Genomic DNA, 17686 nt, shown 5'->3' with positions numbered 1-17686 from the left:
GTCATGATATGGATATATGTGAAAATGGGATAAGGCATGTAAAGCTTCACATGTTTAATATCTATAGATAGCAGGAAAAAAAAAAAAAAGAAAAAAGTATAAAAAAAAATGTTGAAAACTTAATTTCTAACCATCTTTCTAAGAACCATCTTTTAAAGACAGACTAGTAGAGTTAGAAAAATACATCTTTCAAGATTAAAGTATCCTCTGAACAGAAATGGTGGAATTTGAGATTAATTTTAAATAAAGAAACACAAAAGCAGGGGTTCAGTTCTTCCAGAAGGGATACATTCAATGCAAGCTCAGCTATACTGCTGTAACCTCCAGGTCCTTAACCTCCCATAGCTAAGCAAGGCAATTTCATCTTATTGCTAATAGTAACCAACAGTAACTTGAAAATTTCAAGACAGATTTTAATCAATCAGAACTACCTCATGTGAGAGTAGTAAGAAAACTAAGCATAACTCTTATTTAGCTAGAAAATATATCTTCGGTAGGAAAAGATGTATATTGAAATAATTAATATATTCTATGTTGACCCACTATTTATTTCATAGAAATCTCTTGAAATTTTTCCAACCTGTTTCTATAGATTTATACACATACATATGTAGGTTTACAGTTCTATTGTTCTGTATTTTGAACACTGTCTAAACTCAGCCTAAAATGAGAGAACAAAATATTCATACTATGCCACTCCCTTATGTGGACTACTAACATGCTTAGTTTTCCTTTTCTATAAATGTTTCTGTCCTGTTGTGTTGCAAAGGTGTGGAATGCTATACTTGAAAAGATTGAATTTGAGGGTTCATTTTCTTGGTTAGCTTTTGCCTTTTAAGTACTCTGTTAAAAATTCAAAGTTCACTGTTCTGTATGTGAACAGAATGAATGAAAGCTTATGATATATCTGAATATACCTGAATTCATTCAGGGCTTTGTCAGGTGCACGGTTTTGTAGCATCCTGTACAGATTTATTCAGAGTGACAAACCCATGCAGTCACTAAAGAGCAGTGATAACCTTCACCCTAATTACATTAGTACACCAGCTCTCTCAAACCAAGGCAGATTTCCTACAACAGGAACAGCTAGGCACAAATATAAATGGACCAACAGCATCACTCAGACTATCACTGTCAGACAGCGGACAAGAACGTAATAACACAATAACTCTGCAGTTAATGCATGTCACTGCTTATTTGCAGGGAAACTTTTGAAACCAGAATTTGCATGGTGTGTTTGAAACTTCTCTGAGCCGAACACCCGGCATTTAACTTTCTCGCAGGAGTTGTGACAGGAGCTCTGCTCAAAGCAAACTGCCACGGTCGTTTGTTCTGCTTCAGTGCTGTTTGACTGTCACAGCCTGTCATGTGGGAAGAAAGCACCACATCTAACCCCCTGTGAAAAGGTTTAATCACCCCTATTACTCCTATTGGCTGTTCAAGCCACCCTGGGATGCGCAGCAGACAGTTATAGATCTAAAAAAAATGCTTGCTTTATAAATAAAAAGGCTAAAATCTGGTTTGATTCAATCAATCATCTTATACCCAGGCAAAAGGAACGAGAAAGATTAGTTAAGTAGTACTAATGCAATGCCTGAGATAATTTGCTGTAATTGTCATATCTTTTGCTTCATTATTATTTATTGTTCCTCAAGATTATTTTTTATGGATATCATGTGTCAATACTTATTCAAATTCTAAATTTCTTTTTATTTCCATCCAGCACCCTTTTTATAACATGGACATGTATGCAAAATAGTCACATTTGAGGTCCAGCTGTTTATATCAAAATAAAGCGACAAAGGTAAAGCTTGTATCACATGCCATACCTCTCCAAATGTTAATGCTGGGTCAAAGAGTGAGAAGATAAATGCTTAGAATAAGTCTTGTAGCAGAAAAATGTTAAATTTAAGCTTTCCACTTACAAATTAGGACCAATAAATTAAATCTTCATATATGTCTGATATATATGTCTGATCTATATGAAACTCTATATGAACACTATACACTGTGCCATATGGAAAACTGTATCTTCATGCTAGTTTGAAGAATGAACTTTTTGAGACTGCAATTCACATTCCACTTAAAGACTGAAGGGCACACAGGTCACCTCTTCCAGTCCTTTTGCTAACAGCTAGTTATACATCCTTCTCCAGAAGCCCAGATAACAGACAAATCACCTTTTGCACATTAATAAATCTGTTTGTTTGAGCTGGTCTTCTTCACTGGGACAAAAAAGAATTATTTCATAATGAAAACATATTAAGCCACTGTGAGTTTAGCTTTAGCACAGGAATCTAGTACTACTAAATTTCAATTACTCCACCAGGCTAATCTTAAACCTGATGAAAGATGTTAGTGTAAAACTTTGCAACAAGAGATTTTCTTACACTTGTGGAAATCATATGGTTTTATTTCAATTGATATATATTTATCAATACCACATTTTTTTTGCAAAGACTGGGTAGGAAACAAGACAGAGCAGATAACTTGCTCAAACAATAATGCAGCACAAGGATTACACCCTTATATCCCTGTTATAGCCCAGATCTAAAAATAAGCAAATGCCCATCCTGTAGAACCACCACTTGATATGACACTGACTGAACTCTCATATGGGGCTCAGAACTTAATGATTAATCATGCTGCAACCACATTTGTGAATGTATCCTACAAAGGATAAAAATTTTTAAAAGAAGAAAAAACCCCACAGCTACAATTGCCAATACTCGCTTATATTTTGATTTTAATGAACTATATAATTTTCTCTTCTAACAAGTTACTCCTGGTGAAATAAAACATAATCTTGGGCCAGAACATCTGAAAACTTGCAAAAAGCATGTGAATGTGTGAATGGATGGAAAGTGCATTACATAAGAGTTTAATTTTTCATGAAAACTTAATCTAACAGGAAGGTAGAATATTTTTTTACAATTTCAAAAGGAGTACATAGTGCTTACAGTGGTTTGTACCACCCACCCATGTCCAATATGAATTTATGTTCTTACTCTCCCTGTGAAGAGCAGCTAAGTTATCTGGTACTGTAAGTTTACCAGGAGTGTTACAGATTTTGTGGTTCTAAACACAAAATGTAATTTATGTTTTCTTATTTCTATTAAACACTTGTGTAGTATCATCTAGAAACCACCATTTATAATACCTAAGCAGCTGCATACAGATACATGTGAGTTGCTGGAGCTGCCCCATCACCAGAGCACAGAGCATGCTGGTGCGTATTTACGGTGGGCTGGAAGGCCAGTTCCTCAGCAACAGGTTTACACAACACATGTTCTCCTGCATAATTTCTGTCCACATAATTTGACTATTGCCAGTGAGTCGAATAATAATCCTAAATCTTTAGACTGGTTTTTGTTTTTTTAAATAACACTACGCAATATTCTAGGCAAGGATACTGATATGAAACTTTGGATATGAATCACGATAGCAGATTTTCACATCAGGTATTTGATTTCATCTCTGAACTCTCAAGTTTCTGCAGTGTGAGTGGCACCAGGAAATGGCTTTCAAACTCTTCCTAACAGATGGAATAAAATCTGCCAGGTTATTAAATTACCACACAACTATTTTTAGTTTCCATTTCTAAATCCTTTTTCTTCTTTTGCCACATAATATGTCATTGCTAATCAAATCTCAAAAGCATTACTATTTTGAACAACAGAAGTTTTAACTGGCAGTTATCCTTTGGCCTTCACATTTTTTTGTTGTTGTTTGTTTCTGCTAAAATTATGGAGTATTTATACAGTTTGATTATTACAAAAATGAAGAAATTCAAAACACCGGCTCAGAAGAGTTACAGGCATTAAAAATGTTTAGTGATGAATAATCACTGTGAACCCTTATCTAGACTGCAGCCTCAGATTAAAGACTATTGTTTGCTGAAGGCTAACAAGTAGAAATTCCCCCCTAATCACTATGAAACCAAAAGCAGATTCATCAACAGGCTGTGGTAAACCATATCAGAAAGGCAATGTATTTTATTTTTGATGAATTGTGCCTAGAAAGAAAACTACTCAGCTGTTGTGAAAGTTAAACCAATTGCCTCCTCCTCTGAACTCTGTCACAGTGACAGATTTTCTTAGTGTACAAAGAATCCTTTGAAGACAAATTTGCCTGTAATTCAAATGTTATGAAAAAATTGTCTCTTTGTTCATGTACTGACCTAAACACTGTCTTCTTATACGAGGTCTATTATTACTACTACAGCTACATTAAAATACAGAAATGGTGATATGAAAAAAAAAAAAAAAAAAAAAAAGAGAAAAAAGAGAAAGAAGTATTAAACATTGTTTGCTGTAGTAGATACTGCAACAATGATAGGACGTATATTAATTGTTATGTGATTAAGTCAACTGGCAAATTATGTCTCTCCTCGAGGACAACAGAATACAATGAACTGCAGTTGATCCTAAATATGATTTTGATTAGTGCATCAGACAATAGTCTGCCTCAGATTGAACACAAAAATGCAACCGAATAAAACCTCTCAGAACACAGAGATTTAGGTTGGAGCGATACTGTAAAGCAGACCTGTGACTTCTGGAAGCTGTGTTGATTTATATCACTGACACAAAAGCAATGTAAAATAATGAGAAACCCCCCACATTTTAGTTCAGTTCTATTGAATCTCACAATGGAGAAGAAATAGAGTAGGGCTTTTTTGAGACTACTAGCCTGACTGATGGTGCTCAGCTGCAAACAAATACATGTATCAGTGGATGAGGCTTACAGTTTCTCTGAAGAAAGGAAACTGCACACACATCTCAATTAAGGCATGGAACCTTCTCCAGTCAGACATATAAACTGTGAAATAACTTTGCAAAATGGACAATTAGGTATGCTTGCTTAGTAGTGAGCATCATGCAGGGTAAGAATTAACTACATGGGCTTTGCTGTCTATGTCCTAGAGCCAATGAAAATGCAGAAAAATATCACAGCTTATAACTTTTTCCAACACTTGCAACTATTTACAGTATCTTTGATTTTATTTGCTGCAGAGAGATCTAATAGGAGCTCTCACAGTCCTGTGTTTATGTCTTCTTCCCGTTGACTTCTTTGATGCTCAGGGAAAAAAAATCCAAAGAAAATATTTTTTAAAACAACAGTTAGCCTGACAGAGGATTTTGAAGGGCTTTATAAATGAGCTGTCTTCTGAAAAGGTGTCAATCAGGAAGACTGGAAAGAAGAAAAATTGTGCTTTTGAAAGGTAAAAGTAATAACAAAGCCTTCACCAATTGTAAGGCTCCAAGGTATTAAGAGTTTAACAATGATCTTTAAGAGTTGTGCACTAGTTCTGTTCAATGAAAAGAAAGAATTTAGGGAAGATTTGTTCTTCAGAGCTGTATATTTTCTGTTTATTTCACAAAAAAATATTTCAATATAACATCCTTCAGATCTCCCAAAAAGAATTGTCTCTAGGATTTAATTGCCATAGAAATCTACATACAATATTAAATAGAAAAATGTGTCTCTTCTGTGATAGCCTTGGCAATGAAATATTTTATTGGGGGAATAATTAGGTATAGAAAAATTATAATTTGTATTTTCTTCATTTAAAATATAATATTTTTACAGTTATTGCAATATTATATTGCATTGCTTAAATTACAGCATAATAATTCATTCCTGTGGCATTCAGTGGCACTAGGCCTTTGGCCTCTTGCCTAACAATACACTAGGCAAGAATTATTACACTGTAATTCACACCCTGTCATGCCTTATTGCTTAATTAAAGCATAACCCTTCATGACATGACAAGCAATTTGACTGTTACCATAATAGATCATTATCCCACATAACATATTTTAGTTTTACAACCTTCTCTTTTTTGGTATGTGCTCTGAAACTTATTGGAAGAAGTACACATGTGTTTCTATATCCCTAAAGCATGAAGAATAGGTTTAAGAAGAGCAGCTAAGAATGCAAAGTTGTAGTTTTTGTTAGAGCTCTTCCTTAAGTAAACTTGGGCTCGTTTTCCTTTATTTTCCTTCATCAATAAATGCCTACAAAAATTAGCAAAAATACTAAGATTCAAATATCAGATTAGTTGTCTGCCTGTATTTTTTGTACTGCTTACCTCCATTAATGGTAAAGTTATACTATTTTGCTGAATACTCATGTGGAACTAAACAATGAGGTTATAGTGTCTTTAATATTAGAGATAAAGAAGTTGACAATTTAATTTTGTTGCAATGTAGCAGTTAGCTATTCTGTGGTCAACATTAAGCAATTCTTAAAATATATTTATCCAGAGTAACTGCCTGAATCCCTGTCTGATAGTTCTCATACTGAAACCTGGCAATGTAGATAAGGTATTCAGTTGTTATTAAAACATACCTGATTATTACTAGGAAAAATTCTACTTTTGTAAAAGTCAATGGCAAAACTTACTCACTTAAGTGAAACATTCATCCATGAGATGAAGTGGAAAAATGTGCCAATAGTTATGAAAACACACTTTAATATTCAGATTTACATTATGATTATTTTAATTATTTTATATATTTCATTAATATCTTCACATGGTCTGAAACTGTGTAACCCAACACACCCATTCGGTGATTAATAAATATGTACTTTTGGCAACTACCAATTCAAAATTAAAATATGCAAACATTGAGCTCTGAAGTTTTGTGTGAACAAAAGCCTGGATTCCTTGGCAAGATATACAGGCAATGCATAAAAATAATTTTAGCATGGAAATTATATATAACAAACCTTATAGATAGATACCCTATCAGTTTCATAAAATATCAAGGTGTAATTTAATGACTTTCCACTGAACTTTCTACGTTGGCAAGGTGACTGGGTTGTCCCTGGAATTATATCTCTGCTCTAACTACAAAATGTCTATGATGTGACTGTGATATAACTGAAACAGCTGCAGTCTTTGATCATATGCTGGCAGTTTATATACAGATGCAGAATGTGTAATAAGGGCACACTTTATTAAGTTGACTGATGTTCTGTTATTTTACTGGTTCCAAAAGCCAAAGGAAACTAGGCTCCACCATGTTGCCCTGAGAATAATTTATTATTGCAGCTATTAAAAATGAAATACCTATCATTAATGTCTAATTGGTTAATATAAGCAAGAGGCATACACTGGCCTCAGTCGATCTGACATTTGCTATGACCTTTAAAGCTTGTGCTATAGCTAGAACTATTATTTTGAATAAGCCCCAAACACATTTTAACTGCAGTTTAAAGCAGCTGCCAACGCTCTGAATGTATGCATATGTTTCCTGTTAATAGATATTTCCACACACATACATATTCAGCTTTTACCATCTTGTAAGTATAAAAATACACAGATTCTGGAGGCATGATAATAAAGCTAGACCTTGAAAGACTAGTGGCTGTATTATATTGTAGAGAAGCATCTTTGCTGTCCTTCATAAGTTAGAATATTTTGGTTCTATGAAACTGTTCAATTTTAAATAATTTAGTTTTGTCAAAGAAGCCAAATTAGAGTTCATGTTCTATTAATGTGCCCAGCAATAAAGAGAAAAAATCACTTATTACCTATATGCTATATCCCCATATGTGCAATATGGAAAGCAGAGTAATATTACAAATTATAGGTAGATATAAAAATTTGCTATGGGTTACTTTGGACAAAGAAATATATCACAAAGATGATTAAATTGCATTCTCATAAAAGATCTACCACTAGTTCACACTACTCCTAAGAGTATGAAGTTATGCTAGATATGAGGGGCGTTTAGAAGAGCCACTTTTCTTACACTTTATTATTTTCCATTTCTATCCATAGACCGGACTTATATTTCTGTACTCTTAACTTTAAATTTAAGTTTTGTTTCATTTTGTCCTCATATTTTTATTGAAAGAAATAAAAAGGCCTGGACTCTAAGTCACTCTGCTCCTACACTTCCACTTTGCTTTCTTCTGTAGTCTTGGACAGGAAACACATTTTCATAGCCTTGTTGGACAAAGGGGATATTGCAAAGACACAATACTGCTTTGATGGGAACCCTCTCTGTCCAGCACCTGCCCTATGCAATCCAGGTTTTAGTTTTCCTTTCAGTCTCTTTCTCTGTAGCCTTTGTACTGCAGTTGAGGAGTAAAACATCACAAAAGTCCACTGTCCCCACATGTATGTATGTTTACATTTTTTCCATAGATGTGTTCACTTTACACCTAGATAGAAACAGCTAGATCTCTTTTAAATCCATATTTAAGGATATGTCAAAAAACATTTATATTTTAAGCTTCTCCAGATATCACACAGGGAAGTGTAATTCCTCTATCCCTCTAGCCTAGCAGCACCAATCAAACCACTGGCTTTACTTTAGAGTCACTAAATATAATCTCTAAAAAATGTTCATTTTTTTTCCCCCATGCCTTGAATGCCTCCCATTTCTAAAAGACTGTAGATACCAGGTAAATGTGAAAACACAAATGTGAAATGGACAGATATCCTTCATGAAAGTTTGATGCCTATTTCAACAGCTCCATTTTCACTGAAATTTGTTAAAAATCACCAGAAAATAAAAAATATAAATAACAACTAACTAAGTTCATTTTAAAGTGTTCTGAGTTATCCAGACAGTCAAATAAAGCCATTGCCAGACAGAAGCTGATTTCCAAGACCAAGTAATTTATTATTGTACCCTGGGTTACTGCTTAAAACATAGATAAATCTTTATATAGGCATATGTGTGGCCCATTTTTTTCCCATTGACTCCTTCTAGTACTTCCTATATACCAGTTGCAATGTAATTTATCTGCCAGATATCTCTCTGATATCTCTCTTCCTCTCCATCCACCATTTTTTTATCAGTACTTTTTGTTTCAATGGACTCCACCTAAGATGAGACTACTGGACTTTACTCAGTGACTTCAGTGACTTCATCCTAACTGCAAAATAACCTAGAGTTACATTAACCATGAAGCTAATTTTTGAAGTACTGAACTTAATCTTAGAAATAAATGGTTGCTTAATAAACAATTTAAAATCTCTGCTTTGGACTGTGGGTCAAGAGAACATTTACAGATAAAACACCATTCCCACACCCAATTATCTTGTTTTAATACCAAACGACTTCTGTTCCAGAAGTATATATTGCTATGCAACATTATTTACGATCCAAGGCATTGCCTGCTGACTTGTAACATATTCTTGTTTTTGAATAGTGAATACCATGTCATTGTACATTACTGAATTAAAAATGCTAATTTCCATATTAAAGCAAACACTACATCTAAAACCTGAAGAGAAGAGTTCACATCCATGGCAATAAATGTTCACTAGTTCTGCAAGACTTTTCCCTCAGGCAAACACAGATGACAGCAAAAGAACTTTTCTTACGCTGGTCTGTTCTCCTACCTTTTCTGATGAGTTGGCTGCAGAAAATCGTGTAAGTGGAAAGCTCAATTAGTGTAATTTATGTATCCTTGGATGTCAGTCATCACTGTGGAGAGGTGGGACTTTCAGGATCTCTGTGCATTAATTAAGAGCTCATCTCAGAAGAGTAGTGATTACACCTAAGGACCAAAAATAAGTTTTAATTAGAGTCTGGAAGACAGCATGTCATCTACTTATAAAACTAGTTCTTTAGTTAAAAAAAAATGAATAGCTATGGGACATTAGTGACAATGCAAAAGGCACAAATCACTTGCTTGTACTTAAGAATACAGATTTTTGTGACTATTTGTCTGCTCAGAAACAACTGGATGAGGTCTGTAATACTGTGTGGACACCACTCATTTTCAGGTTGTATGAATGCCAGTGTGATCATTAGACCCTTGTCAAATTATTGATACTGAGCTGATGTTGAGGGAAGGCTATTACACAGCTGAAGTTTGATTGTATTTCCCCCTCATTAGCCAGATTTTCATGTTCCAGGCTATCTTCTGACTGTGTATGGAACAGCCAAAACAATGCAGGCTCATAAAAGGGGACCAATAGGCTTCATGCACACAATCCATGTTTCCTTCACTGAGTGATCCAATTAGTGGGCAGTTCTTGGCTGGCTTTAGACTTGTCAAGGTTCAGGAGAAGTTAAAAACTAGCTGGGCTAACTGGTGTCAGCTGCCCAAGAGTGCTTTGCTCATGACATGACTTACTTTAGGACAATCAAATATTCTGCCTAGGACTCACTAGGGAAATAATGTATAAATAATTGATTATATAATTTATAAATTAAAGAAAGGAAAACAAATTTTGAAAGCTAGTCCAGAAAATAAGCATGTCAGCTAATAATTCAAACATGAAAAGAGGTAAAATTTAGAGAAGAAATGTTTACATTTTGGAAAACAAGAAATAACTTGTTTGTCAATGTCTGAAATAAGGAATGCAAAGGACTAATAAAAAACCCAAACCAATTAACAAACAGCTCAAGGAAGGATTAAGCAAGAAAAAAATAAAATGTCAAGTTCCAATATAGGAGTAGAAAACAAAAAATATTCATAAAAATGGGATTTCGGTGTTTCACATATTGTAGTTTATTGAAGAACTGAAGCTGACATACATTATGTAATATATTTAATAATAATTATTGTACAGGAAAAAACAAGAAGGGGAAGGCATGTCAAAAAGATGAAAATATTTATTATGTATCCTAGGACTGCAGAACAAGTGTTATGACTGTCTGCATTGCTATTATATTTCATGGTCCTTTAGTAAGGTATAAGTAAATACCTGTAAGAGAGATATTTCTCTCAAACACTTATTTGAGAAGCACATGCTATAAATTCCCTTCCTAATCAATATACCTCAGGAGTGATGAAAACCAACAGCAAATTAAACAGCAAAATAAAAAAGTGCTGTCATTGCTGGTAGATTGTTTAAATTGTTTTCTTATAAATAACAGTGTGTGGTAAAACAAATAGTACAGTGAGGGAGCAATCAGTCTTTTAAGGACATCCAGAAAAATGTGGACCGTAATTTATGTCAATGACGTTCAGAAAAATCTGTGTTAATGTCAATAAATATTTCTAATATTTTTTGCCCAAATGCATTCTCACCTATTGTAGATGGAATATCAGACCATCAAATAGGATGGCAGTACCCATCTATAAATTCTTCAGAATGTTATTACTTAAACTTTTGTTACTGAGTTATTACAGAACAAAATAGAATATATCCCACTGCTATGGAAATATGCATAATACTGAATGTGCTATCTACTTCTCTGTAGATCTGAGTTATTTTTCACAGGGCAACACATCATCAGATGGACTGAAATCTGGTGAAGTTCCCACTGACTTAAAAAGGGGAAACATAACCATTTTCAAAAATAGAACTAAAGAAGACCCAGGTAACTACAGGACAGTCAGTCCTCTGTGCCTGGAAATGTCGTGGAGTAGTTCCTCCTGGAAAGGATACTAAGCCACATGGAAAATAAGGAGGTGATTCATGACAGCCAACACAGTTTAAGTAAGGACAAATCCTGCCAGACAAATCTGGTGGCTTTCTATGACCGGGTTACAACACTGGTGGATGAGGGAAGAGCAACTGATGTCAGCCATCTTGGCTTGTGCAAAGCCTTTGATGCTGTCCCATATGACATCCTGGTCTCTAAATGAATAATGAATTGGCTGGATGATCCCACTTCCAGAGTATGACTTAAGGGGTCAATTGCACAATGTCCTTGCTGAGGTCAGTGACAAGTGGCCTTTTTCAAGGGTCAGTACTGGGTGTTTAACATCTGTGCCAGTGACTTGGGCAATGGAATTGTGTGCATCCTCAGCAAGTCTGCTGAGGACACCAAGCTGTGTGGTGTGGTGTGGTCAACATACTGGAGGGAAGGGATGCCATCCAGGGAGACCTGGACAAGTTTGAGAAGTGTGCCCATGCCAGACTTATGAAGTTCAAGAAGGCCAAGTAGAAAGTCCTGCACATGGATCAGCAATCCCAAGCACAAAAAAATGCTGGGCAGAGTAGATTGAGAAAAGTCCTAAGGAAAAGGTTCTGAGGATGTTGGTGGATGAAAAACTAGCAGCCCAGAAAGACAACCACATCCTGGGCAGGTTGAGGGTATTGATTATTCCCCTCTACTCTGTTTTTGTGAGACCTCCACCTGGAGTACTGTGTTCCAGAACAGGTGGGATGGGGCTGTGAGCACTGTGATCTAGGAGAAGGTATCCTTACCCATGGCAGAGGAGTTGGAACTAGATGATCTTTAAAATCCTTTCCAACCCAAACCATTCTGTGATTTTATGATTTGAGGAAGTAACATAAACCAGTACCAGGGGTAGGTATTTTTAAATGGACAGAAAAAGGAACTCATCCAGGGTTTGTCACTTGTATTCTCTTAACTGAAACAAAGTACTGAGTCTTGTTATCTCCAGTCTCCTGCCAGTCATATTTAGCACATTTTTGTCAGCTGCTTCTCTTGATTAAGAGGATGGCAGAGATAATAGACACACTAAGCCCCAGAACAGACAGCAAATCTTTGTTCCTCTAAAAAATGATTGAATATTATGAAGCTTTAATTTGCTGACATTCACAAGAGACAATATCAAGAACCGAACCAGAGGACAGCTAGAGAAGAATGGATTGTATGTTAGCAGCATGGTGCCTTCTCAGTCCTTTATTTCATGTTTCCTAGCTCGCTTCTTCTGAACTCACACTCCAGTCTGCTGCTTTGGAAATCAGCCATAAAGGAGGCTAACTCAGACAATAAAATCTGGATGATCTGAACTGTGACTGGGATTTGTAGCTTGCCCTGAAGTGAATCAGATTCAACAACAAGACCTCTTACAAGCAGCTCACCAAGAGCCTGGCAGAATGTCAACACAGTTGTACTAAATATTTGACACAAAACTTGCTGAGAATCACATGGGAGCATCTTTTATCATTAAAATAAGTTTTAAAGCTAGATGAATTCACATGAAAAGGATAACAAAAAATAGCAATTCAAAACTGTTTGTTAACAATGAAAAGCATGATATAGAATTAAATTATATTGCGAAATCAGAAAGAGAAACAAGACTAAAATTACTTCAGGCACACTCCTGGCCAACTTTGAACTTTTTATTGAGGGCTGAGACTCTTGTCCAAAATTTCCTCTGTGGTCAATAGAGAAATGGAAAGGCATCTCCAGAAATCAAGCCAGACTTAAAATAGCTTCTATCTAAAATTAAATCTGAACATCAATATGCTCATGTAAGAGGTCCTAGCCAATAAACATAATCTGTAGCTTTTAACCCCTATTAACATTTGCAATCTACAGCAATTTCTGCTGAAATGGCAGTGATGTCAGACAAATATTTATGCAAGAACTATATAGAACTGCTTGGTAAAACACTGGATAATATAAAAACATAAAGAAAAAAAAAGTAAATTTAAATGAAATTTAACAATAGCAAACAAAACCACACAGCAGTTTTCCCATGGCCAGCACTGTCTATGGATCAAGCCCTCTTCCTGAAATCCATCCATTTACCACGCAATATTGGAGTCACTTTGAAACTTATTCCATTGTAGTCAGCAACACACACATTGCAAATGGAAGTTATTAATCAGACAGAAGTATCACAATGGTTTTACTGTCAAGACAACAACCACTGCTGACTCTAATGAACAAGAGAAAAGATTTTCTGAAATCAGGATGCACCTGTATGTGATAACTTTGTTTTCAGCATTTTGCTGTCTCATCTTGCTACCCAATTAGCCCTTCTGTTTATCACCTTTTCTTAACTTTCCTAATCTCAATTTCTACACTGGTTCATAGGATCACAGCAGAAACAAAAGAAATTTTATCAAAATTCGTATTTTCTTCATAATAAAATTCTTGTTTGTTTTGATTACAGTATTATATTGTTAAGGATTGAAGAACTTAAGAATATTATTCTTATATTATTATAAAATTTGAATATTAAACTATTTATTAATAGACATCCATAACATTTATTAATTAGACATCCATAACCTGTTATAAGTACTTTGTGTTGTTCAGTCTGGCCGACTGATATTATTCAGTCTGGCTGGATAAAACTTTGCTAAGCAAAAACAATTCTCAGAGATAAGCTAATATAAAGACTTATTATGAGAGACTTAGCAGAAGTATTAATTGAGAAATTTCTATCTGTAGGACTTCCACTAGATCAATAGGATTCTTTTTCTTTTTCAAATTTCATGCTCAAAAAGCTATTAAAATATTAAGTATCATAGAGAAAGGAAGAGATTAAGCAAGTAATGGGAAAAAAAAAAAAAAAAAAGGAGAGAGAGACTAAGAATACATCAAGGCTGTATAGAAACAGTCTATGTAACACTTGAGGTTACCTATGAAGTAACTGGCTATGGCTAAATGTGAGAGAATATATATTTTATGCAACATCTTATGCTTACTTGTATGCAAGTGTATATATATATATACTTGGTATATATATATATATATACTTTTATATATATATATATAAGATATATATATTACTTGTATACTGTATACAAGTATATCTATATCACAAGAATGTATGAACATTCTGCCATGTTCCACTGACTTGGGCCAGAAAACGTATTACTATCTTCAACTTTTTCTGTACTTGTGATGTGTTTCTGCAGGGGATAGGTCACATCTTTATAGGGAGATATTCTTTGTAACTTTCATCTTTGTCACAAAACCTTACAGAAATGTTTCACTGAAACATCAGCTTCTACAGCTGGGCTCACAAGATACACCCTATGAAAAAAAAAGTAGTGTCCTACTACCATCGAGTCTAAGAACAGTAAAATGGAAGAAGAAATATTCCGTGGCATATTCTACCTGGAGACACACTTGTAAAGGATGCAAAATGGAAGCATAAGTCAGCAACTGGCATGAAACTGGGGCAATAAGCTGACAGCAGGAATGCAGTCTAAAGTTAGGTCAACCGCTGGATTGAGTCCTGGAAAAGTGTTGGTAGGGTCTGTCGCTTGAACGACACGGCTGCAAGACAGGCTGGGGAAGAGACACAGGTGCAGCTTGGCCCTGTACTGTCATAACAATAAATAAGGCTATCTGTCATGATCAAGCCATCTGGAGAAGTACTTTATACTATCCTGAAAAAATGTTACCCGTATATTTATTGTTACAATTTAACAGTGATTTGGTAAGAAATAGTTTGAGTCTTGTAATTACAGACAGTATCACAATATAGATGCAGGCAAAAACTGCAGAAAGAATATTAAGGGTATTTTGATACTATTGATTTAATTGACTTAGATGTGATAATACTGAACATTAAAAAAAAAAACCAACACCAAAAATGATAGTTCAAAATGCTAGATACAGCAGCTGTGGCAGAAGCTTTCAGTCTAGTACTGAAAGCAGTTATCCAGGCATGGATATCTTATTCCTTTTTTTGAGAATTTATTTAAAGCAGAGGCCAATTATCATCATATATGAACAAGTCATATTGTAAGAAAAGTAATAATCTATGCTACAACTATAGCAAGTCCACGGAAAACAGCCCCATCTATCCCTTTTCTTTCTGACAAAGTACATACTCAAGCATTGCTATTAAGGATATATATGTCAATCCAGCTAATCATGGCAGGATCTATTGGACAAAATGTGAATTACAACTGAAATGATAGGATCTGGATTGAGATATAGCCTTGCTCTACACAACCCCTCTTGCTGTATAACACAAAAGCTATGACATTTTTTCCACAAATTTGAATAATTACGTTTAGTTTTCTACTATTATCTCTCTGAACAGTCCTTAATACAATGCACCCTTGGCATGCTCCCTAAATATCATAATGGAAAAATAAATGAAAACTATTATTTATTTTCTGAGAAGCAGATGGGCAGATTGAGATATATCAGGTACTACACTGATAGTCTACAGTGTGTAGACTATTGAAAGCGAAAATCAGCACAGGAATAAATTTCAATTCCTTTGTTTTTTCCCTTATGACCTCTGTGCTGCCAGCCACAAAATCCCCTTAACTTTTCATATGTAGAATATGAATGACCAAGACATATCTGATATCCTCAGGAGGTCTACTTGTTACCTGTTCCCCATATTATCTTCACTTCACTGCAGAAAGCTTCTGTGGCAGCATTTTTGTCTGCATCATAAGGTTGCTGCAGCCTCAGCTATAAAGTATCTCTTTCTATGACTATCTCTTCTTTCCCAATAAACCTGGCACATGGAACACATTTCTCTGTATCATCAGCTTTGGGGCTTAATAACATGGCATCAGATTGTCATTCTTAGACTAGCCTTTCCTGTTCTGCTTCACATAAAGATGATTCTGTTGCTTATCTTCAGTGGCTCTTACAGACTCACTATTCCCCAGCAATAGCGAAACCTGAAACATTTAAGGGAAGTTGTTGCTACCATCCTCTACCCATGTGAATCTATATCACAAAGCTTGACAGTAGTATTTTACTGGTGAGCTAGTAGCAAATTTAGCATTTTTTTTTGCTCCATACAGAATTATGCTTTATTTACATCCTATAGTTGATAAACCTGGTCACAGCCCGAAGTCAAACTGGAACTTGTTAACTCTGGAAAAGCAGACAAATATGTCAACAGGCTATTCTTGTAAAAGTCTTCAAGTTCCTATAAAGACATGCTGAGAGAGTTGGAGTTGTTCAGTCTGGAGAAGGGAAGGCTCTTGGGAGACCTTACTGCAGCCTTCCAGTTCCTGAAGGGAATCTACAGTAAAGCTGGCTCTTTGGTATGTAGTGACAGGATGAGGGGTAATGGCTTCAAACTGAAAGAGGGTAGATGTAGATTAGGAAGAAATTCTTGACTGTGAAGGTGGTGAGACACTGGCAGTGTGCCCAGGGAAGCTGTGGATACCCTCTCCTTAGAAGTGTTTGAGGCCAGGTTGGATTGGGCTTTGAGCAACCTGGTTTAGTGGGAGGTGTCTCTGCCCATGCCAATGGGCTTGGAACTCAATGACCTTTGAGGTCCCTTCCAACCCAAAATATTCTATGATTCTGTGAAGTTCAGTGTAGCTGTCATTTTTATAGTTGTATCTCAGTTCTTGCCAATCAAGTTCCATGTTTCAGAGGCTAACCCAAATTTATGATACATGACTTAAGGACCACATCACTACAATGGCTGTTGCAAACTACAGTTTACAGCAGCATTCACTAGAAAGTCAACATTCCTTTTCCCTATGATTTTTTCCTATATTTCTCAATGTCTAGACGATATAGTTAAAACATCTAGTTCACACTACAGTTTTAAAAAAAGAGATCTGAATGATGGTGACATTGTCCTTTTAGTCTAGCAATTAACTGTAAGGGTTTCCATGCCTGATCATTTGAGCAAAATTTGTAACCTGTCTTCTCAGAGAATGAAAATAAAAATAGCCTAATAGGTTCTTGAGTTTAAGTAAAACAAAATAACAGCAGCATCCTTGTACACCAGAAGAGTTAAATAACAACAAAATGCATGCTACCTACAGATTTTGTGTCGGTTAAGAGTAAAACAACAATGAAATAAAGAAAATACATCTTTTGTTTCCTTTACCTTACGGATTATAGCAACTGTGATAAAGTTTTTCAGTGGAAACTGCTTTTGTTCACTGCACATAGCTAAGGAGAGCCAGACCCATACTAAAGTTTCTATAGCTAATTCCAAATGACTGACATGACTTCCTAAAAATACCCATGCAAGTGTTTGTTATTACAGTTCCTCTTATCCAGTAAGTATCTAAGTCAACATAGTGATCTCCATCAAGGCAGCTTGCATTTAT

This window comes from Heliangelus exortis, chromosome 4 (genome assembly GCF_036169615.1).
Source record: "Heliangelus exortis chromosome 4, bHelExo1.hap1, whole genome shotgun sequence".
Classification (NCBI taxonomy): Eukaryota; Metazoa; Chordata; class Aves; order Apodiformes; family Trochilidae; genus Heliangelus; species Heliangelus exortis.
The sequence above is the reverse complement of the archived record's forward strand: the minus strand, read 5'-3'. Positions refer to the sequence as shown.